At 40.3% G+C, this 23,631-nt stretch overlaps 2 long non-coding RNA genes across 2 annotated transcripts in view; one reads left to right on the top strand and one right to left on the bottom strand.

The window, feature by feature from the left end:
* Nucleotides 1–23,631, bottom strand: part of LOC309644610 — a 773,586-nt gene that overhangs the window by 31,630 nt on the left and 718,325 nt on the right. The gene's annotated exons all lie outside the window — the stretch shown is intronic.
* Nucleotides 894–11,368, top strand: LOC309644746. Its single transcript, XR_014254588.1, has 2 exons — nucleotides 894–5,987; nucleotides 6,075–11,368. It is a non-coding gene; the product is annotated as an uncharacterized lncRNA (long non-coding RNA).

Here is a 23,631-nt window from a genome sequence, read left to right as displayed (position 1 = left end):
TGTATTATTCTATAATTACAGGAAAGAATTTAAAAAATGTTCTCTATGAAAAATATAATCATATCGTTAACTTGATTTTAAAAAGTTTAGATTTTTTCAACACTGTGAAATAGGTGACAATGAATGCATCATCTCCATTTATCAACGAGGAACTTGGGACCCAGAGAGGATGATTGATTTCCACAAGCTCTACAGCTCCTAAATGTCAGTGCTAGATTCAAACCCGTGTCACCTCACCTTAGATCCTAGTATCTTTGCACTTTATGTCACTGCCAGCACCACAGGGCTAGGATCTGGCCATGAATGAGATTCCTTGTTAACCAGCTGCAGGAAGTTGGGAAAAGTGGAAAATCCAGTGGAAATAGCTCCTGGTTAAGAATGACAAAATTCAGGCTTTAAGCCTTGCTCAGCTCTCAGCCACTACCCACCTGTGTCTAGTATGACTGAAGAAGTGAATTTTTAATTTGATTTAAATTTAAATTACTTTAGATTAAAACTTACATAGCCACATATGGCTAGTGGACCTACATTGGCAATGCAGGCCGGAGTGATTCTTACAGGACATCCCACCCACCCTGAGAACTGTTCCATAACGGAAAAGATGTATTTGATGACACTGTGCTTATAAATAGTGTAAAAAGTAAGTCAGACGGAGAAAAACAAATATCATATGATATCACTTAGATGTGGAATCTGAAAAAAATGATACAAATGAACTTATTTACAAAACAGAAATAGACTCAAAGACATAGAAAACAAACCTATGCTTACCAAAGGGGAAATGGGGGGAGGGATAAATCAGGAGTTTGGGATTAACAGATACACACTACTGTATATAGAATAGATAAACAACAAGGACCTACTGTAAAGCACAGGGAACTATATTCAATTGCTTGAGAACTATTACATACAGCATAAAGTCAAAACCGTTCAGCAAGGCATTTCCAATCTAGCTGCTGTATCTGCACTTACACACCAGTAGTACCAACATAGTCATCAGGCTCCAAAAGACCATCATTTGTCTCATTCTGTTCCCCCTGCATTGAACGTTGGCCATCGTTTTCTTTACCTCGATTCTACCCATCCTTCAAGGCACAGCTGAATGTCCCTCGACTGAGAAGCCCTGTGACTCTTCCACCGCTCACTCCTCAGCTCCCCAGTGAAATGAATCACTTCCTTCAGCGCTTCCAACATCCGTCTTACTACATGATGGTTAGTGATTCGGTTCTAACAGGGAGACAGTCAGTGACAGCTCAGTGCAGTTTGGTCAGTGCTCTGATAGAGAGAGATCCAGGATGCTCTAGGCACCCAGAGAAGGGAGCACTGTAGCCAAGCTGGAGAGACTGGGTCCTCTGAGAAGCACATGTGAAAACAGAATAAGTGAGCAAGAACATTTATCAGGGGCAATGCCTGTGAGAGAAAACAGGATGGGGAGCTGGAAGTGGCTGAAAGGACCGTCAGACCACACCACAGACATGCCATGGATTTCAGTGCAGCATCTGGCCCTGAGCCAAGTATGCTCCCGTAGTTGAAGGCAGCAGGGTGCATTTACACTGACCATAGAGTGTGATGCACTAGGTAAAAATACCCGTGAAGTCACTTTATAAGTGATTAAGCATTGTACAAATAACAGTTGTTTTTATTGTAAATCTCCAGGAACCATTATCATGGTAACATCAGGAGAACATCTCAGAGTTAACAAGGAGGCCAGCAGATGAAAATTAACCAATTACACTACAGATGTTGTTTTTGAAATTGAATAAGAGATGGCGTGCGAAATGAAGGCTTTCGTTTTGCTATCAAAAGCTCTCTCTAAGTGAATTTAGATCTTGGATTTGGTAACTGGCGAGGCTGTGAAACTCCTTCCCCCTCTGGTCTTTAAGACTGTAAACAACCACGCAACAAGAGTTAAGTATCCACCAAGCGCTTATCAGTGTGCTGGATGCCGTGGGGAATTAGGACCGTAAGAGGAGGCTGGTGCTGTGGAAGAGCACATTGAGGAGGTGAAACCATATTTACAAATGACAGAAAGATCAGTGAACAGGACTAGATAGGTACAAACCTATAATGTGGAGAGACAAAACATCACCCCAGACAAGGGACATTCCTTGACCAGGAAATCAGGCAGAACCCACCCTAAGACTGTGCTATGTCACTCCTCTAGTTAGGGATAAGTAATTGACAGACCTTAGAAATGAAAAAAACAAAATAAAGATGGGATTGAAATCAGTGAGATGGAATGCATGCAAGTCTGAAATGAAAATGTTATCATTAGGTGGCTGGGTAGGAGGATCTCCCTTGGGGTTTTGGACACCAAGCCCCACCAGTCAGCCAAGCTTCTGGAATAAAGTCATGTCTCATTCTGAGTTTCTGAGCCACTGACCTGAGCTTGACTCACCTTTCATGCTTCCCAGGTGAGGGGTAGTTTCTGTGCTCTCGCAGCCATAGACGGGTCTAATCTACACTCCCACCCCCAGCCCTGGCTTCAGATTACCTTTTTAGGGAGAGGGAGGCTCCAGCTGTGTCAGTCCAGTGATAAATGATGTGGTCACTCCACTCTAGGGAGGTGTCCCCAGCTGCCCCTGCTGGAGGGCAGCTAAGTGAGTAACCCTGCCTGTGTCACGTGGTCCTGGAATGGAGCTAGCTTCTGCCCGTGCCAGGTCCGTGCAATGAGCAAGTCTGCTTATGACACACACACACACACAGACCCTGATGGCTCCCTTCAGGGGACTAGAGTTTTGTTTGGGGGTCTTGTAGACTTAACAATTAAACTTGCAGATGGAAGGCTCATGAGCCAGTGGACAGGCAACTGAAGCTGACATAAGCAAGTTCCTAGAGAAGAAAGTTTGTGGAGAAATGTTGCCCGGGAATCTCTGGGTGGAGATCTCTGGGAATAATCTGCCCCTTTCTTACACATTCCCTTACCCTCCTCAACACAGCCCTTGTAGCTGACACAAAAACACCAGCAGCTTGCTTGCCCAGGGAAGAGAGGGATAGAAATCATCTCCAAGGTTCAGGATGATGGAAAGGCTAAAAGCCACCAACAGAATCTGAGTCTGGAACTCACGTGATCCAAACTCCTCCCCTTGGAGTTGGTCACAGTGGCTGGAGTTTTGGGGAGATTCACAGCAGATCCAGCAAAATGCTTTGTGCAGTCTCACCCCAAGGGGATTTTATTCCAGGCTCTTTGTATTACCAAGGGTGAGGTTGAATATTTGCTCTGGGCTTTAGAATGGCCTTCAACTTGATCTTCCATGTCATTCATTTGGGTCTCAACTGCGAACTCGAATTCCCTAAATTCTTATATTCTCCTTTTTCCTACCCCCTTCTGTTCTCCTCTTCCTCCACCTCCTCCTTCACATCTTTCTGCCTCTTTCTGTCTCTCCCTCCCCCGTCTCCTTCTCTCTCTCCTTCTCCCAGATTGACATCTGTCCTCTTTAAGCACTTTGTTTCATTAGGGTAATTATTTTCAGTAGTCAGCTTGTCCTTTCTCTCTCTGTCTGCATCCCCTCCATTGTATATTCAGAGCTCAGACCCAGGGCCTGGGGTACCTGCGGTGGCAACCCATCAGCAGGTTTTAGAAGATGCAGCGGCTCCCTGCCCTGGGGGCTTGTCGTGCAACAGCCTGTAGGTTGTCATTTCTAATAGGAAACCATTCTGTATTCTGGTGTCAGCTGTAAAGACCAGTGCTCCTCAGACTCAGAGTAGGGAGGACAGCATCGGTGGCTTCTGAATCTGAGAATGGTGATAAATTGGAATAACCTGTGTGTGTGTGTGTGTGTGTGTGTGACTTTCTAAACTCCTTCCCTTCTTCAACCAATACTTGTTTTAAACATTTTTGTGGGCAAGACATTCTGATCTACTTTGAGTAATAGCCAGGAACATCAGACAATGTGGAGAAGACTCTGCTCAGCTCACTGATGGGCACATTGAAATTGAACTTGAGACAATTAATTGAGAGTCTCCCAGGTTCTTGGTGGTAAAATATGGTCTGAGGTTAGCTCTGATCCCCCACCACCAGGGCAACGTCTTCTAGAACAGGTAAGATGTAGCAAGGTTTACACATGTCAGGATTAAATTGGTACAGATAGAGGGCTCTGGGTTAGGAGCTAGGAAACCTGGGTTCCAGATGCAGCTCAGCCCTTGCCGGCTCTGTGATGTAACAAATTAACTCCCTTCTCTGAACTTCAGCTTCAAAAATCATAAAGTCATGAGCTTAGATGATTTCCAAAGTGTCTCCAAATACTGCCATTCCAAAAGTCTGGATCCCTAGAGCTAAGGGAATGGTTTCAGAATGAAGAAGATTCTGGCTCTTTCCATCTGGCCCAGCTACAGCGTGCCCTTGCAGCACTCAGCTCCCACATGCAGCGCCACTGGTGAAGCAGCAAGGATACTGTCCAGGTTGATTTCTCTGTGCAGATACAACAGAAAGCAGCCTAATGTGTCCTGCTTCAGTATGGCCAGGGACCCCCAAATAGTACCTTTTCACTGGACTATGTAAGGAGATCTCCCAGAGTAAAGATGGCTTTGGCATTGACCTTGATTTTTTTTTTTTTTTTTTTTTTTTTTTACTATCTGGGATGTTCATTTACTAGAGTTCCTCTACCTGATGTACACCTATCTGGGCAGGTCACCTATTAGCACTGATTAGAACATTGGCACAGATGAATTAAACAAATCAGCTCTTTGCCACCTACTTAAGTGAATAATTACACAGAGAAAATGGCACTCAGTGGGGTAGAGAGGCAAAAGGCTAAAATAAAGGCAGTGTCTAGGGAGATTCAGACAAGCTCACAGTAACAGTGGGGTTGGCTAACGGGGCTTGTGGACCAGTACAGAGTAAAGGAGGCACTGCTGATAATAAACATGATCACTATGCCCAAGAGGCTGCAAAGTTTGGGTTGTTTCAAAGAGAAAGAGGGCTAGCATCAGCAGAGGCTAAAATCTTGGACCTGGAGGAGATTCCTGGAGATTACTTAGCCCAGTGCCCTGGTCCCAGACAAGAAATTACCTGCATCATCTAGAAGAGAAAATGATATTCTTTACCATTTATTTAGTTCCCACTATGTACCAGGTATTATTTCTAAACCTTACAATGACCCTGAAAAATAGGCATAATGGTCTCTATTTTATGTGGGAACCTGTGGTTTAGAGAGGTAATTTGCCCAAAGGCAGCTAGTGGGGCTCAGGTTTCTTTAACCACATGATTGGCATCTTCTACCATAAGGGGTATCCATGCTGAGTTTACAGACTTCTAAGGAAGAGTTCTTAAGAACGTTTTCCATGGACTCTGCTGATAGCCAATAGTCCTGATACCAAGGAAGATCCTTTTATTGGATAGAAAGCTCCCCCATATCCAGACCAAGTCTCCTTTCTTTCATTGTGTCTTCATGGATGATACAACTTTCTTTCTATGCTTCCCCTTTGTAAAGATAACATTCCTGGTCTTGGTTTTAGGGAAATAAACTTTTGGCTTTAATTGATGGTAATTATGTTCCTGGTGCTGTGATTTGAACTGTGGGTTCTTGGGTGGATCTAGACAAGGACGGTGAGCAGCCTTTCTTGGTCAAAGCCCAGCCTACCCAGGGAGGCCCATAACAGCAGCACCTCGGCAATGTCCCCCAATCCCTCCTGCCTCTCATACTGCTTTTAACATGTATGTACCTTTATTACAACACTTGCATTACTTTACGTTATACTGTAGTAATTTATCTACTAGACTAATTGCCTCTATTAAGTAGAGACTGAGTATTCTTAATGTAGCAAGAGAATCTGCAGTAAGATAAATTTCTTTTTTTAATTAATTATTTTACTTTGTTAAGAAATAGTTTTATAGCAGTTTACGTCCTTTTTTCTAAAGGATAGATGGTAGATGGTGTGTGTATATATAATGTTTAAAATATTGATACATAGGACAGCAAGTGGTGGAAGGTAATATTTAAAGATTTTTATAAACCTTGACTTTTTTTTTTTTTACATTTTTTCAGGTCTTTTATTAATGGACCCAAATATTAATGGAAGGTAATATTTAAAGATTTTTATAAACCTTGACTTTTTTTTTAACATTTTTTCAGGTCTTTTATTAATGAATCCTATTCTTTCTCAGTCAGCACTTGCATTAATGACACAATGACAGCAACATCGTCAGAGGCTCTACTGCTATTCTTTTTTTTTTTAACTTTTATTTTATATTGGAGTATAGTTGATTAACAATGTTGTGATAGTTTCAGGTGTACAGCAAAGTGAATCAGTTATACATAGACATGTATCTATATAGTAAGATAAATTTCTGTGTTGCTTTTGCTGATGTAAATTTTTCCCCCTTTAACTCCTAGGAAGGTACCCAAAGCTTTCCATTATCTTGATTGAAATAGTTGTTAGTGACTTTTATGTTACAGGGCCCAAGGCAGGTGTTACCACACCTCCAGGAGGTTATCTCCAAGGTGGGTTATGTGACTGAAAACCTCAGGTCTGTAAGTTAGGGGTACGTTTTCCAGGGTAGAGGAGATCTGAGGACTGGTGAATAGAATCTGCTAGACTGGGTCGGGGGAGGGTTTTTCTTGAGAGAAGGGAGGGTTCTGCAAGTTCTGTGAGGCCAACCTCCTGGCTCCCATGGGAGACCCTGAGGCGAGGGCAGGCTTTCAATGGGAGTGATTTTGTGGTCACTTCAAGAGGTTGGACACTAGTTGAGCAGATATTCCTGTGTCCAGGTTTGGCAGAGGACAGCAGAGCTGCCTACCTTCAAAGGACAATGAGCAGGGCTTCAATCACCCATGTGGACTGAAGGTCAAAGGCCCTTTCCAGAACACTGGACTGGGTTAAACCCCCAAGATTCTTGTATGATGCTAAGATGGAAAAACAGCCTCCCCAAAGCATGGCACGATAGAGATTAGATTTTGCATTTATCTTGGCCAGAGACGGTTTTGAGCAGATTGAATTTGAGTTAAAACAAATAAACAAATTTTACATTTATCCGAGGAGAGGTTAATACAATAAAACGCCATACCTAATAGCCTCATCTTTGCTCACCCTGTCTTAATTGTCACACTGCTTCTCTGGTTTATGATGCCACTCAGTATACCTTCTGGGTTACTGTGTCAGCATCCCATGACCAACTCAAGTTTGGTGATTTGCTATATGGCCTCACTTACACTTATAACTAGGGTTTATTACAGCAAAGATTCATTGCAAAACAGCAAGAAAAGTATATACATTGGGTAGGGTACAGAGAGGTCAATTTTAGGCTTCTGAGCCCTTCCCCCATCTGGGACCACACAGCATAAATTTTTTCTCTAAAAATAAACTACAGAGACATGATAGAATGTCTCTGCCCAGGGAAACCCATTCCAGTCTCAGGGTCTGAAGCATTACTACAGGGCTGGTAACATAAGCTCATACTTCTATGTGACTAGCCATAGTAACCAAAACCTAGGACCCCAGGAAAACCAGATACATCAAGACTCTTCCTGAATAATCCTGAGAAGTCTTTTTATTTATTTATTTATTTATTTATTTTGAATTTTATTTTATTTATTTTTTATACAGCAGGTTCTTATTAGTTATCTATTTTATTTTAAAAAAATGTTTAATTAATTAATTTTTTAACATCTTTATTGGAGTATAATTGCTTTACAATGGTGTGTTTGTTTCTGCTTTATAACAAAGTGAATCAGCTATACATAGTTATCTATTTTATACATATTAGTGTATATATGTTAATTCCAATCTCCCAGTTCATTCCACCCCCACCCCCCTGTTTCCCCCCTTGGTGTCCATATGTTTGTTCTCTACATCTGTGTCTCTATTTCTGCCTTGCAAACCAGTTCATCTGTACCATTTTTCTAGATTCCACATATATGCGTTATATACGATATTTGTTTTCTGTTGGTAGGCATGTAAATTGATAGAGCCACTATGGAGAACAGTATGGAGGTTCCTTAAAAAACTAAAAATAGAATTACCATATGACCCAGCAATCCCACTACTGAGCATATACCCAGAGAAAACCATATTTCAAAAAGACACATGCACCCCAATGTTCATTGTAGCTCTATTTACAATAGCCAGGTCATGGAAGCAACCTAAATGCTCATGGACAGATGAATGGATAAAGAAGATGTGGTACATATATACAAAGGACTATTACTCAGCCATAAAAAGGAACAAAATTGGGTCATTTGTAGAGACATAGATGGACCTAGAGACTGTCCTACAGAGTGAAATAAGTCAGAAAGAGAAAAACAAGTCTTGAGAAGTAGCTGCTATGCCCCCTTTATCCAGGCATACACAACATCATCAGTCAGTGACATAAAGAAGACCAGGAGTTGCCCAAGTGTCAATCATGGTTCCAGGCTTCCCTAGAGATACACAGTGACTGAGCAACCAGGCCCGCTGTGCTAATTCTTTCTTCATAGTTGCTAATGAGAGTAAACACTTGACATTCATAAAGATATAAAAAGAGAACTACTAGAACCACCACATATTTCAATACTACCACATCACAAGCTGTTGTTCTGTTCAGGATCATTTCTTACATACATAAACACACACAGATTTTTTAAATTATTTCAGTGCATAAGTGTTAATCATAGAGAACAACGAAGCTTCATTGAGGTGGATGTCTGGCATCAAACATGTCACCTCACTCTCCAGGGAACTCTCATGGCTGGGTTGGCGCCCCTCTGAAGTGTGTGCCCAGAAATTTATACCACTCTCATCTCCCATCTCATCAGTTTGCATGATCAGTGCTCACTTATGGATGGTTCTCCCTCTCTTGAAAGTGAGCACCTCGAGTACCTAGACTACGTCTACTTCGTAGACGTAACTTCAGTGCCTGACATAGACCTGAGACCTAGTTGATGGTCAATTAATACTTTTCAAATGAATGAATCAATGAGTGAATGGATGAATTTTTCTTATCTGCCAGCCTCAAACCCTCAATTAAGAGTCTTTCCTCAATAAAGAAAATGTGGTACATATATACAATGGAATACTATTTAGCCATAAAAAAGAATGAAATAATGCCATTTGCAGTAACATGGATGGACCTAGAGATTATCATACTAAGTGAAATAAGTCAGAAAAAGAAAAACAAATACCATATGATATCACTTATATGTAGAATCTAAAATATGACATAAATGAACTTATCTATGAAGCAGAAACAGACTCACAGGCATAGAGAACAGACTTGTGGTTGCTAAGGGGGAAGGTGGATGGGGGAGGGATGGAGTGGGAGTTTGGGATTAGCATATGCAAACTGTTATATACAAAATGGATAAACAACAAGGTCCTACTGTATAGCACAGGGAACTATATTCAATATCCTGTGATAAGCCATAAAGGAAAAGAATATAAAAAGAATGTATATATAATACTCGTATAACTGAATCACTTTGCTGTACAGCAGAAATTAACACAACATTGCAAATCAACTATACTCCAATAAAAAATGTACAAATAAAAAAAGATTTTTTAACCTATCTGTCCAAAATAATACAGGTTTAAATAAATAAAAATAAAAAAAGAGTCTTTCCTCAGCAAAATATCTTCTAAATATTATATTTTTTTGTTTTGGGACAGTGGTCTAAACTGTGAACGTTACATATAAAATCACCAGGCTCTACTGTACTGTGATGTTGAGACCTTCTTCTCAGGCATGTTTTATGGTTCATAGGAAAAATGCTAGAACTTCCTATAGCTTTAACAGTGGAAGGTTTAACCTCAACCACCTTTTCACATGTCCAGAACATGATAAATCCATGGGACATTCAGAAATCCCCCAATTCAAGCTAAGATCCCCAGGCACCTTATTCCTCCCACTTCAGAGTACAGGTGATGTCAGTAGCTTTTGTTACCTTCTTTTCATGCCCTTTCCATTTCCTTTGATTTGAACTTTTTAAAACTTTGATTTTTTCTAAAAATTCTAGTTTTTTGCAATTTAACAGATATTTATTGAACAAAATTTACACACAGCATATAGTACTGTCTATAAAAGTTGAGAACTTTCCATTAATATATTTCTTGTTTAAAGTAGTCTTCCACCTCTATAGTAGAAGATAGCATTAATTTATGGTCACTCTCGTTAAATACTGCAGTTACTTGTAGGTTAGCACTTTAGAAGGTAAATGTAAGAAGGTAGGTAGGTAGATTTTTTTGTTTTGTTTTGTTTAGTTTTGTGACAAACTGACAAATTCTTATTTCCAGTTTTTAACAAAATGTGGGAATATAAATATGCCTTCATCCATGCTGAAGTTAAAGATGGTCTGCCATAAGCTCCACTATTAACTTCAAATGTGACTTAAACCCAACAATATCATATTGAATGTAAACGACAAACACTACAATTATAAGGCAGGGATTGTCAGACTATATAAAAAGGCATATCCCAACTTTATGTTGCTTAAAAGAAATGTACTTTATTTTTTTATTTTTAAAAATTTATCCCTCCCTTGCCCCTTTTCCCCTTTGGTAGCCATAAGTTTGTTTTCTATGTATGTGAGTCTATTTCTGTTTTATAAATACATTCATTTGTAATATTTTTTTAGATTCCACATGTAAGTGATATTGTATGATATTTGTCCTTCTCTGTCTGACTTACTTCACTTAGTATGATAATCTGTAGGTCCATCCATGTTGCTGCAAATGGCATTATTTCGTTCCTTTTTTTATGGCTGAGTAATAGTCCATTGTATATAGGTACCACATCTTCTATATCCATTCATCTGTTGACAGACATTTAGGTTACTTCTGTGTCTTGGCTAAGAAAAATTCTTTCTCCTGTTTCCTCCTATAATTATCTTTTGTAAATGAGGAACCCATAGATTGCCCTTCACTCTAGGGATTTACAACATTGTGCTAGACATGGCTACTGCCCACAAAGAGGCTATCATGTAAGGGATCCCCATGATCCTTGAAAGTGGGCCAGATACCAGCACCAGAAACTTTGAAAACCTAAAGCCAAAAACAATGCTTTGGAATTTTCTTGCCTCCCCTCCCCCCAAAATTCTTCTTAAGTGGTAAGAGCTCTCTAAAAAGGACTTCAAAAATAATTTAAGGGGCTTCCCTGGTGGCGCAGTGGTTGAGAATCTGCCTGCCAATGCAGGGGACACGGGTTCGAGCCCTGGTCTGGGAAGATCCCACATGCCGCGGAGCAACTGGACCCATGAGCCACAATTACTGAGCCTGCGCGTCTGGAGCCTGTGCTCCGCAACAAAGAGGCCACGATAATGAGAGGCCCGCGCACCGCGATGAAGTGTGGCCCCCGCTTGCCACAACTAGAGAAAGCCCTCACACAGAAACGAAGACCCAACACAGCCTTAAATAAATAAATAAATAAATGAATTTAAACAAAGAAAAGAAAAGAAAAGATGCAGGGAGCAAGCCACAAAAATTATTAAAAAAAAAATAATAATAATAATAATTTAAAAATCACTGCTTGCAAGATTTGAAATCTAGTCAACTAAATGAATCCAAAATATAAAGCTAAAAAAAAAGTTTCTTTTCTGTTCAGTCAGCATGAGGGGGAGATAAGGCAATGTACTTAGAGAATCAGTGCATGAACTTGGCCCTATTTCATAGGTCCCATCTAAAATGTATTCAAAATATGCTTGCAATTTGCCCCTAAAGTTCAAGGCAGAATAGAAAAATCTTCGGTCCTATTTTGATTTCTTTTTCTGGAAAAAAATAAAAATAAAAGAAGACAGAGAACAGATAATAGAATCCATATTAACTTAAAGAGGATATTCTGCAAATATATCTCCCTACTATTATCACTCACCCCACTGCATTCCAAGACATATTCCAACATATTGCACATGAGTCTCTACCTTTTTAAACCAACACTACATGGAGCTCTTTTACTTGCGTGAACATATTTTTTATTTTAGTCAACTTATAACCTTTCCTAAGTGAGGAAAGTTTATACATAGTGATAAATTTTTTTTCTATCTAAATCCTGGACTTCCAAGAAATAAAATTACAAAAGTTCCTTTTGCCCATTGTAACCTGGTCAAATAATCAGTATTCAGCGGAGCAGGCCACAGTAAGCTTTCTTGCAATAAAACTGCCTACATAATCATTGTTCAATTACTTATAGAAAACTTACTTTGCATCCAGACAACATAACAGAGTAGATGGATGAGCTTTGGATCCCACAGATCTGGGTTTGGGTTCCAGCTGTACAATTTACTAGCAGTCTTACATTGGCCAAGGTTACTTAGCTTCTATGAGCTTAAGTTTCTTCCATTGTAAAATAGATATATTAATAACTATTTCATCACTCATGGTAAAGATTCATTTAAATAAGTGAATATATGTAAAGCTCTTAGCCAAAGGCCTGGCACATAAAAAGTGGTCAGTAATTGTCAGCTATTATTGTGATAAGGATGGAATGGGGTTCAAGGGATGAGAAAATACCTTCCTACCTTTAAGGTACCTCTCATATGTTCAAGAGTCAAAACCAGCATCATAAAGCATGATGAACACTGAAGGGTAATATTGAAACAAATGCTAAATTATTTGATTCAGTCTGTATGGGTTATGGAATTTGTCAATGACATTTGTGTATCTATGCATACCAATGCAAGTTACAATATGGCATCTTTTGTGGATATTAAATACAAAATTAAATGAATTACATTTAATACAAAATTAAATGAATTACATTTATTACAAATTAAATTTATTACAAATTAAATTTAAAAATACTCCATGTATTTTTCATTTTGATTCAGGTATTTCCAAATACTTGGACATCTAACAAAAGGAAAGAGGGCTCTTCTTTCCTGCGTAATTTGAGGATACATATTCGTTTCATGTTCGAGGGCATTTCCAAGTTGATGAACTAAAAGTATCTCCTTTGCACAGTTTTCATGTGGGCCTGAAGTTATTGTTATGCTCTTGGTCACAGCTCCCAAGAATGGGTCACAGATAAGAGGCAAAACTGTAAGCCAGGCCACAACCCATAATTGAGCACACATTCCTAAATTTAGACTTTCTTTCCTAAGTGAGTTTTTGTTGGGTGAGGGTTCAGGGAACATATCCATCAAATGTTGTTTCAAGCACAATGTCACCCTCCCCATAATTTCAGAGTAAACAAACCTCAATGAATGGCAGGCATAAAATATTGTAGACAGGGTCAAGACCGTTAAGAGTCTCTTGCAGAACCCTCGTGTATTCACCAGGGAAAGAGAAGTCATGGCAGGGCCCTACTTGACAAGGAGGTCACTGCTTTGAGTCATGGGACCAAAGTGCAGGACAAAACATAGTGGCTCCTGAATGGTCAGGCATTTGAGCCCTGCCCCCTGTCAGGCTTTGACATTGGACTTTTCCACAAGGGCTGCAGCTGCCCTCCATCCCCCCACCCTATCATCTGGCTCTGGATTAGGACATAGGGATATTCAACATTGTCTCCAGGAAGAAATTTAGAATCGGAGACTCTTGGAGTTACAGTGAACCTTAAAGATTATCCAATTCAAGGACCTTTCTGAAACTTGAGTCGCTTCTGCTCCGTCTTCCCAAGTACCTGATCAGCTGTTGTATAATAACAGCTGCTGATGGGGATTTGTCCCCTTATAGTTGCAGATTTCTCGCTAAGGACTATTCTTGAAAATATTGATCCACTTCTAGATTGGGAAGCCCTTAAGTAGTGACTGTGCCCGATTTACCTTTGTAACCACAACACCTGGTACAAAATCTAGCACATAGCAAGTGCATGTTGAATAATAATAATAATAATAATAATAATAATAATAATAATAATAATAATAGGTAACTGCTATTGAGCACTTAGTATAAGCCAGATCTTTTTTTTTTTAACATCTTTATTGGAGTATAATTGCTTTACAATGGTGTGTTAGTTTCTGCTTTATAACAAAGTGAATCAGTTATACATATACATATGTTCCCATATCTCTTCCCTCTTGCGTCTCCCTCCCTCCCACCCTCCCTATCCCACCCCTCTAGGTGGTCACAAAGCACTAAGTTGATCTCCCTGTGCTATGCGGCTGCTTCCCACTAGCTAGCTATTTTATATTTGGTAGTGTATATATGTCCATGCCACTCTCTCACCCTGTCACATCTTACCCCTCCCCCTCCCCATATCCTCAAGTCCATTCTCTAGTAGGTCTGTGTCTTTATTCCCATCTTGCCACTAGGTTCTTCATGACCTTTTTTTTTTTTTCCTTAGATTCCATATATATGTGTTAGCATACTGTATTTGTTTTTCTCTTTCTGACTTACTTCACTCTGTATGACAGACTCTAGGTCCATCCACCTCACTCCAAATAACTCAATTTCGTTTCTTTTTATGGCTGAGTAATATTCCATTGTATATATGTGCCACATCTTCTTTATCCATTCATCCAATGATGGACACTTAGATTGCTTCCATGTCCTGGCTATTGTAAATAGAGCTGCAATGAACATTTTGGTACATGACTGTTTTTGAATTATGGTTTTCTCAGGGTATATGCCCATTAGTGGGATTGCTGGGTCGTATGGTGGTTCTATTTTTAGTTTTTTAAGGAACCTCCATACTGTTCTCCATAGTGGCTGTATCAATTTACATTCCCACCAACAGTGCAAGAGAGTTAAATCATTTCCCCTGCTTTGCCTCATTTAATCCTCAAAACAGCCTTTTATGATAGGTATTCTTTTTATCTTTATTTTTGCAGAATAAAAAAATGAAACTCAGAGAGTCTAAGTAAATTGCCTAAGGTCTCATAGCTAGTTAATGACAAAGTGAGGATTTAATACAAGTGTGTAGTTCTTAATTGTGATTTTGGATCAACGAAAAAATAAACAACTGGGAATAAATTCAGTATACTTGTAACTTCTTCCATTGATCTTAAACCTCCATTTGTGGCTGGTCGAATTCCTCTTCCATATGGTATGAGCCATGTTTAAAGACAGCTTCGTGTTGCCTTATCTCTTCTTCTTCCTCTGTCTTTGTCTTTTTCAGGCTGTATATCATTATTTATATGTTCCTCATATGAATGGTTTCAAGTCCCTTCATCCTCTAAATATCTTCTATGGACTCATCTAATGAATTTCTTTTATTTTTTTAACACTGTTTATTTATTTTTGGCTGTGTTGGGGCTTCATTGCTGCGTGCAGGCTTTCTCTAGTTGCGGTGAGCGGGGGCTGCTCTTCCTTGGAGTGAGAGGGCTTCTCACTGTGGTGGCTTCTCTTGTTGTGGAACATGGGCTCTAGGTTCGCAGGTTTCAGTAGTTGCAGCACTTGGGCTCAGTAGTTGTGGTGCATGGGCTCTAGGGGACACAAGCTTCAGTAGTTGTGGTGAGGGCTCAGTAGTTGTGGCTCGCAGGCTCTAGAGTGCAGGCTCAGTATCTGTGGCACACGGGCTTTGTTGTTCTGTGGCATGTGGGATCTTCCCGGACCAGGGATCAAACCCATGCCCCCTGCATTGGCAGGTGGATTCGATTTTTTTAAAAACATCTTTAGTAGAGTAGAATTGCTTTACAATGGTGTGTTAGTTTCTGCTTTATAACAAAGTAAATCAGCTATACATATACCTATATCCCCATATCTCCTCCCTCTTACATCTCCCTCCCATTGGCAGGTGGATTCTTAACCACTGTGCCACCAGGGAAGTCCCTGAATTTCTTTAAAATTATTGGGTTGGCCAAAAGGTTCGTTTGGTTTTTTCCATAAGATGGCTCTACTAGCACTTAGTTGTCTTCACCTTCATTCCAAACAATTTTGTTAGACTGTATGTGACAGCTGTTGTATCAGTGTGCATTAAAAAAAAAGACTTATCAAAATTGGTGAATTTTTGTGTAGCCATTTTAATATTGAAGATGGAAGAAAATAAGCAACATTTTCAGCATATTATGCTTTATTATTCCAAGAAAGGTAAAAACGCAACTGAAACACACACACAAAAAGATTTGTGCAGTGTATGGAGAAGGTTCTGTGACTGATTGAACATGTCAAAAGTGGTTTGCCAAGTTTCGTGCTGGAGATTTCTCGCTGGACGATGCTCCATGATTGGGTAGACCAGTTGAAGTTGATAGCGATCAAATCGAGACATTAATTGAGAACAATCAACGTTATACCACGTGGGAGATAGCTGACATACTCCAAATATCCAAATCAAGCACTGAAAATCATTTGCACCAGCTTGGCTGTGTTCATCACTTTGATGTTTGGGTTCCACATAAGTTAAGTGAAAAAAAATTCTTGACCGTATTTCCACGTGCGATTCTGTACTTATACGTAATAAAAAGTTCCGTTTTTAAAACACATTGTGATGAGTGATGAAAAGTGGATACTGTGCAATAATGTGGAACAGAAGAGATCGTGGGGCAAGCGAAATGAACACCACCAACCACACCAAAGGCCGGTCTTCATCCAAAGAAAGTGATATTGTGTATATGGTGGGATTGGAAGGGAGTCCTCCATTATGAGCTCCTTTTGGAAAACCAAACGATTAATTCCAACAAGTACTGCTCCCAACTAGACCGACTGAAAGCAGCACTTGATGAAAAGCGTCCAGAATTAGTCAACAGAAAATGTATAATCTTCCATCAGGATAACGCAAGACCTCATGTTTCTTTGATGACCAGGCAAAAACTGTTACAGTTCGGCTGGGAAATTCTGATTCATCCACCGTTTTCACTTTCGGATTTCCATTTATTCTGGTCTTTACAAAATTCTCTTAATGGAAAAAAAATTCAATTCCCTAGAAGACTGTAAAAGGCACCTGGAACAGTTCTTTGCTCAAAAAGATAAAAAGTTTTGGGAAGATGGAATTATGAAGTTGTGTGAAAAATGGCAGAAGATAGTGGAACAAAAGGGTGAATATGTAGTTCAATAAAGTTCTTGGTGAAAATGAAAAATGTTTCTTTTATTTTTACTTAAAAACTGAAGGTACTTTTGCCCAACCCAATATTTCTTGCCTGTTAACATCTCACCTTTTAACTGGTCAAATTCTGGAACTGTTGTCCTTCCTCTCATTTGGTGGGCGTCTTACTGATGGGCCCCTTTGGTGAGCTAAGCTTCTTCCAAGGCACGTCCTGAGTGGGGTTGGGTAGTGTTTGTATTGCAAAGCCATCTTCCAACTCCTCACTGACTACTTACTAACCCTCATGCATCATTGTACTACCTGGAAACACTGGATAATAAAATTCTGCCCCATTACCCTTCAGCACATAGACCTGGCTTCTCTGTAGTTGCTGCAGTGATGAATCCTGATGCATTCTCCCTTACCTCAAGGCCCTGGACCCATCAGCATGGATCCTGATAGATTACATGTCTCATAAAAGTGACACATTTGAATTTGCTTTCATACTATCTAGGTTATATCTATATATGTATCTGTATCTCTATCTATATCTTTATCTATATCAGCCATCTCACTGGATGCTCAGAACAGGCCCTTCTAAGATTTGATGAAAATAGACTAACTCGGGTATAGGGCTTACAAAAGAGATGCAACCAATCAGTAACAAATCAAGAGCCAGAACAAGGACTGCAGATTTCTGGCCCCCAGTCCAGGGCTCTTTCAGTGGCAGGATGCAGCTTTCTAATCCAGATGTCTTGAAAGCCACTTCCCACTTCCAGCCCTGCAGGCTTCTCAGTTGCTGATTTAACATGTAGGAGCTCTGAGAGCTCAGTTATAAATAAGACTCACGTTAGCTCCAGGGAGGAAGGGAAATAAGGTGGTCTGCCAAACTGCCATCCTTCATGAGACCCCAGCCAGCCCACCATTTCTCAGCAGCTCCTAGTTTCTCAGCTTGGTACTCTTATTCAACTCTCCCCTTTCTCTTCTTTTGAATAGGTGCTGGAGTAGAGGCGATTAGGGTGGTAGCAACATCTATGTTGCTGTATCTGTATTAGTACATTGTCATCATGCCATGTCTCTGCCTCCTAAATCTCTTATGAAGCAAAAGGGAAAGGTTTTGTGTTTGGAGAAAACACACTTCTGTGTCATCACAAAAGAAGCAAATAGTCTAGTGAAAATTAATAGTGTGGGAAAATTCTTGATAGTTTACTATAACATCCTCCTATAAAAACTTCATCCATACAGCAGGCACTGAAAACTTAGGTGCTGATCGAGGCCAGGCAGGTGAGTCAATGAGTGAGGCAGGCCAGGTATGAAGAAATGAATGGAGAAGGGTGGAGACTGTGCCACATTGCGAGGCTCGTGTCCCATTCCAGGGGACAGCTGTCCACTGCAACTAAATGTGGCTGCCAGGCCTTCTGACATGTCAAAAGAAGCCATACATCTAGATTTTATATAAATTGTTAAATGTCTGCAACTAGTTCAATTAAAAACAACAAAAAAGACATGACATGGGACATGCGTGTCTCATTCTGCAACCTCTTCAGTACAAAGAGAAGAGGACTCTTACGTTTGAGGCATAAGCTAATATTGCATCGTATAGAAGAACTGAAGCCAAGACAGTTGAAGTACATTGCCCAGTGGCACAATGGGCCCATGGCAGAGATGGATTTTTTCTAACTCGAGAGCCAAGTTCTTTCCACTGGGTCATATTGCTTCCCATACCAAGAAAGACATTACAACAAGAGAGGTCAACTAACCAAATGGGGTCTTGACATATGGATCCTAAGACAACATGTCCACAAGTGACCACCTCCCAGAAATTCCTTGTCCTCTCTGGGTCTCAATGTCCTCATTTGTTAAGCGAGGCACCAGGACTAGAGGGCAGCTAAAACTCCTAGATCTAGACTGCAAGTCAAGAGCAGAGCCTTTGTCTGCTTTGTGAGGTATGGCATCCCATGGCACATAGAAGACCCTCAATAAGTACTTCTTGTCTGAATGAAAATCTTTAAAAAAGCATTATGAAGTCCCTCCAGTGTCTAAAAGAAAGGTTACTCCTTTCATTCATTCAATTCACAAAGGGGTATTGAGCATCTACCATGAATGTATTAATGTTCTATTGACTCCATGAAATTACGTAAATAAATCACTCCTACATAATGAGGATAATAATGATAAGAACTAAGCTTTGCAATGCTTTTATGCATATGCTTAGTACTGTTCTGAGCATGTTGTATATCATAATTTATTTAATTCTTCCAACATCTTATAGGAATGGGCATGTGACTCTTAGCCCCACTTTACAGATAAGAAAGCTGAGGTGAAGAGAAGTTAAGAAATCTGCCTACGGTCACACAGCTAGTTTGGCAGAACCAGATTTTAACCCAGGCTCTCTGACTCCGGGGTCCATGCTCTTAACCATAGTTTTACACACTTGTCAAGAAAGGAAGAAAAACAGCATTTATTAAATCCTACTCCTTGCCAGGTACTGACTTAGCTAGACACTTCTGCAAAACATTAACTGTTTATTCCTTACAGTAATCATCCTGTAGGTTGATATTTTATCACCATCTTCTTTTTTTTCTTAAATGTGTGTCTTACAATGGGTGAAATGTGGTAATTAACATTTATTTATTTTTATTTTTATTTTTTTGATATTTATTTATTTATTTGGTTGCACCGGGCTTTAGTTGTGGCAGGCGAGCTCCTTTAGTTGCGGCTCATGGGCTTCTTAGATGTGTCATGCGAACTCTTAGTTGCAGCATGCATGTGGGATCTAGTTCCCTGTCCAAGGATTGAACCTGGGTCCCCTGCATTGGGACAGTGGAGTCATAACCACTGTGCCACCAGGGAAGTCCCTATCACCATCTTCTTATCAAAAAATATCAGCAACATTTTCAACACCACCCAGCTAGCAAATTCTAACATGACCTAGAGATGACAAGGCCTGCAAGAGAGGGGTAGTGAGATGCAGAGGGAGTTCACAGGAAGGAGATGATACTTCCAGATGAGGGAGTTCACAGCTCATTTTTCTGCCCCCTTTGTCATCACCTTTGTCTCCCTGTTGCCTTGGCCCATGGGTAGAGTCATTGTTAAAGACTTAACCTTCCTTTGGTCACCCAGAGGGCAGCAGTGGCCAGTTTTGGAGCCTCAAGCCCCTTCTTTGTCTTCTAGTAGATTATCTAGGTCAGACTCAAGATCAAAGGTTCATTCCAGAATTATGTGGTATTTCAATTACAATGCAAAGATGCTTTAATTCCTAATATTGATACAAAGGTGTCTTTTCTCTGAAGACACACTTCCAAGGAGCTGATGGTCTGCTTCTTCCTCACAGGGAGAGGAGACACTCAGGGCAGGTGAGCAGAGAGGAAGGTACCTCAGGACTCTGGTCTTGAAGTCCTACTTAACAGAGAGGAAATCCAGTCCGCCATTGTTTGGCAGGTGAGTGCATGGCGCCGGGGCAGGGCCTGGGTTGTGTGGTCTTCTGTGTGGACAGTAAGCCACAGTGGCAGGGCTGTTTCTCAGGATTAAGCTCTTGAGTGCACCCCAAGGCTGTGCCCCGGGATGGGGGTGCCCTCAGTCAGTAAATGAAGCAGAAAGCATTGCTTTCTGTGTTCCTTTGACATTTGACACTGTGATTTGGTTGATTCTCCAGAAATAAACAAAATTTTATTTAAATTTTTTATTTAAAATTTTTAAAAAATAAACAAAATTTGGGTTACCCAAATCCACACCCAAGCTGTTATCTCAATCTGAGAGAAAACTAAATGCAAAAGGCATTGTGTCTAAACATTGACCAGATGTGTGAAAAACTTATTTTAATCAGAGACATTGTGACTCACTGAACAACAATGCCTGGGTCCGGCTGTTTTAAATTACCTTTTGATGGTTTAAAGAATCCATGTGTTGTTCTAGTAGGAAGACTGCATTGGAATGTTGGAATCTGAGTTCATGGTATGATTTTTAGACAAAGCACTTCTGTGCTTAAAGACCACTACTCAGAGGCTTAGGGACTGAGAGCAAAGTTTCACTCTGTGTCTCCAGTTCTGGTCGTTTAAATTTTATTGTAGTCTCCTGCATGTCTTATTCTTTCTGCTAGGAAACTGGGCCTCATCCCCGTGCCCCCACTTCCAGGTGAGCCTTCTAACATGTCTCCCTGCTTTCTATCTCACTGTCACTTCAATAATGCTGTCACACAAATCCTTCCTTCCTGACTTCCTACTTTATATATATCCTTTCTTTCTGCCTTCCTTCCCCCCCACTTTCTTACTGATGGATGCGTAAACCCTGTGCCGTGTCGGATAATCCTTTGAAGTTCTAAAAAATGAGGAAGACTGAGTCTCTGCACCCAAAGGCTTACAGAGGACTGGGGAAAGAAGGGCATGTGTAATGAACTGAATGTTTATGTCCTCCACAAATTCGTATGTTGAAACCTAACCACCAAGGTGATGGTATTTGGAGATGGGGGCCTTTGGGAGGTGATTGGGTCATAAGAGCAGAACCCTAATGAAAGGGATTAGTGCCCTTATAATAGGGACCCCAGAGGGATCCCTCACCCCTTCCACTGTGTGAGGTTATAGCCAAAGACAGCCATCTATGAACCAGTAAATGGGCCCTCACTAGACAACAAATCTGCTGGTGCCTTGATCTTAGACTTCACAATCTCCAGAATTATAAGAAATAAATGTTTGTTGGTTATAAGCCATCTAGTCTATGGTATTTTTGTTATAGCAGCCAAAATTGACTAAGATAACATGTAAATCATTAAGTGCAGTATAATGTTGTAAATTCTTTTTAGAAATGTATACAAGTCTCAAGTGGAAAACCCAAAGAAGAGAATGGCCAACTGTACTTAGGGTAGGTGGTCATGGAAGACATTATAGAGGAGAAGGGATTTAAGTCTTAAAAAGATAAGTAGGTATTCCCAAGAGAGAGAAGACAGAAGAGGACATTCTATGCAGATGAGAACCTGAGACTTGAAGTGACCTGTCCTGTAACAGGAATTGATAAGGTGGTGAGAGACAGGAGTAAAGTTAGGACAGGCTAGATTATGTAGGGTCATATATGCCACACGAAGGTCTATATACTTAGACATCAGAGAACCAGAGAAAGATTTGAAGAGGGAAGAAATATATTTGGATTTTCATTTTGAAAGACCACTATGGTTGTAGGGTAGAGGATAACTGAAGGAAGCAAGACTGACAGCAGAGTTAAGACTATTAGATATGGAGCCCAATGGTCCATGGGAGAAATGGTCAAGTCCTGAATCAAGAAAGTAACAGTGAATTTGAAGAGAAGGGCTAGGTAGGAAAAGTGAAGAAAAATAGAATCAGTAGAATCTGGGCAGTGATTGGAATGGATGCATAAAGGAAAGGGAAGAACTGAGGTCAACTCTGTTAATGAAGGACACCAAAATCCACTCAGCCACAGGAGGTAAGATAAACAGAGGAGCAGATTGCAGGAAGTAGAATCAGGGATGGATCATATCTGAGGGCCCCAGGAAACACTGAGGCAGATACTTGCAGTAGGCAATTGTCAGTACAGACAAGGCATTCTGATGAGTTCTGACCTCCAGCTACAGATTGAGAGACATGATCCAAATGCTGTGTTTAAACCCTGAGAGTGAGTAAGAGCCCCATGGAGAGCACAAAGAAGTGAAAAAGGCCAAAGATAACCTAAGCAATGTCAGCATTTAAGAGCTAAGTCACGAAAGAGAAATCTACAAAAAAGACTGGGGGGAAAACTAAGAATGAACTCTGTCATGCAAGCAAACAAGAGTGTTTTAATAATGACAGAATGGTCAAAAAGGGTTATAAAGCTGAGAAATCACAGGAAATGAAGGCAGATTTTTCACACCCTCTGCTCCTATCATTTTCAATCAGTCAGGGTTCATTGCCCAAGAGTATTCCCCACTTCTTCTTGATACGGGTTTCTTCAAAGGCACCAGATTCCTGGAGACTTACTCACCCTCACCACTTCAGATCAAGCACCAACCTTCATTCAAAAGCTGCTCAAGGATTAACTCCTCCTTGAGGTTACCTGTGACTGTGATTTCTCCCCTCAGAACTTTGTCCGTAGTAGTTCAGCCTCCCAATAAGCAGAACAGGCTTTGATATAAAGGATTTTAAAGCTTCGTACCTCCAGTGACCAGATCAGGAAACTCCCATTGCTATCAGTTAATGTCTGACCAACACATTCCAGTATGTGAAGTGCTTTCACACATGCTTCCTCATTCCGTCCTCACAGTATCTCCACTAGGTCAGAATTAACATCATTTCACCTGATATTTGAGGAGACCAAGTCCAGATAGGGTACATATCATTCAATGGTAAAATCTTAATACATAATAATCTCAATATATATAGATGATGATGAAGAAAAAGTATTTCTTCTTAGCACGTGCTAAAACTTTTCAATTGAGAAGATGTATTCGTTTCCTATTACTGCTGTCACAAATTAGTACAAGGTTGGTGGCTTAAAGCAACAAATTTATTATCCTATAGTTCTTAGATTAGAATCCTAAGGTGGTGTCCTTGGCTAAAATCAAGGTGTAGACAGGGCTGCACTTCTTTCTGGAACCTCTTGTGGAGAATCTGTTTTCTTGCCTTTTTCAGCTTCGGGAGGCCACTCCCATTCCTTGGCTCATGGCCCCCTTCCTCCATCTTCAAAGCCAGAAATGTCACATCTTTCTGACTGTCCTTCCATAGCCATAGTGCCCCCTGACCACAGCTGGGAAAGGTTCTCTGCTTTTAAGAACCAATGTGATTAGATTAGGTCCACCTGGATAATGCAATATTCTCTCCCCATCTCAGGGTCCTTAACTCAAT

This window comes from Balaenoptera physalus, assembly GCF_965194825.1.
Source record: "Balaenoptera physalus genome assembly, chromosome: 1".
Classification (NCBI taxonomy): Eukaryota; Metazoa; Chordata; class Mammalia; order Artiodactyla; family Balaenopteridae; genus Balaenoptera; species Balaenoptera physalus.
This window is presented reverse-complemented; position numbering and strand designations above follow the sequence as displayed.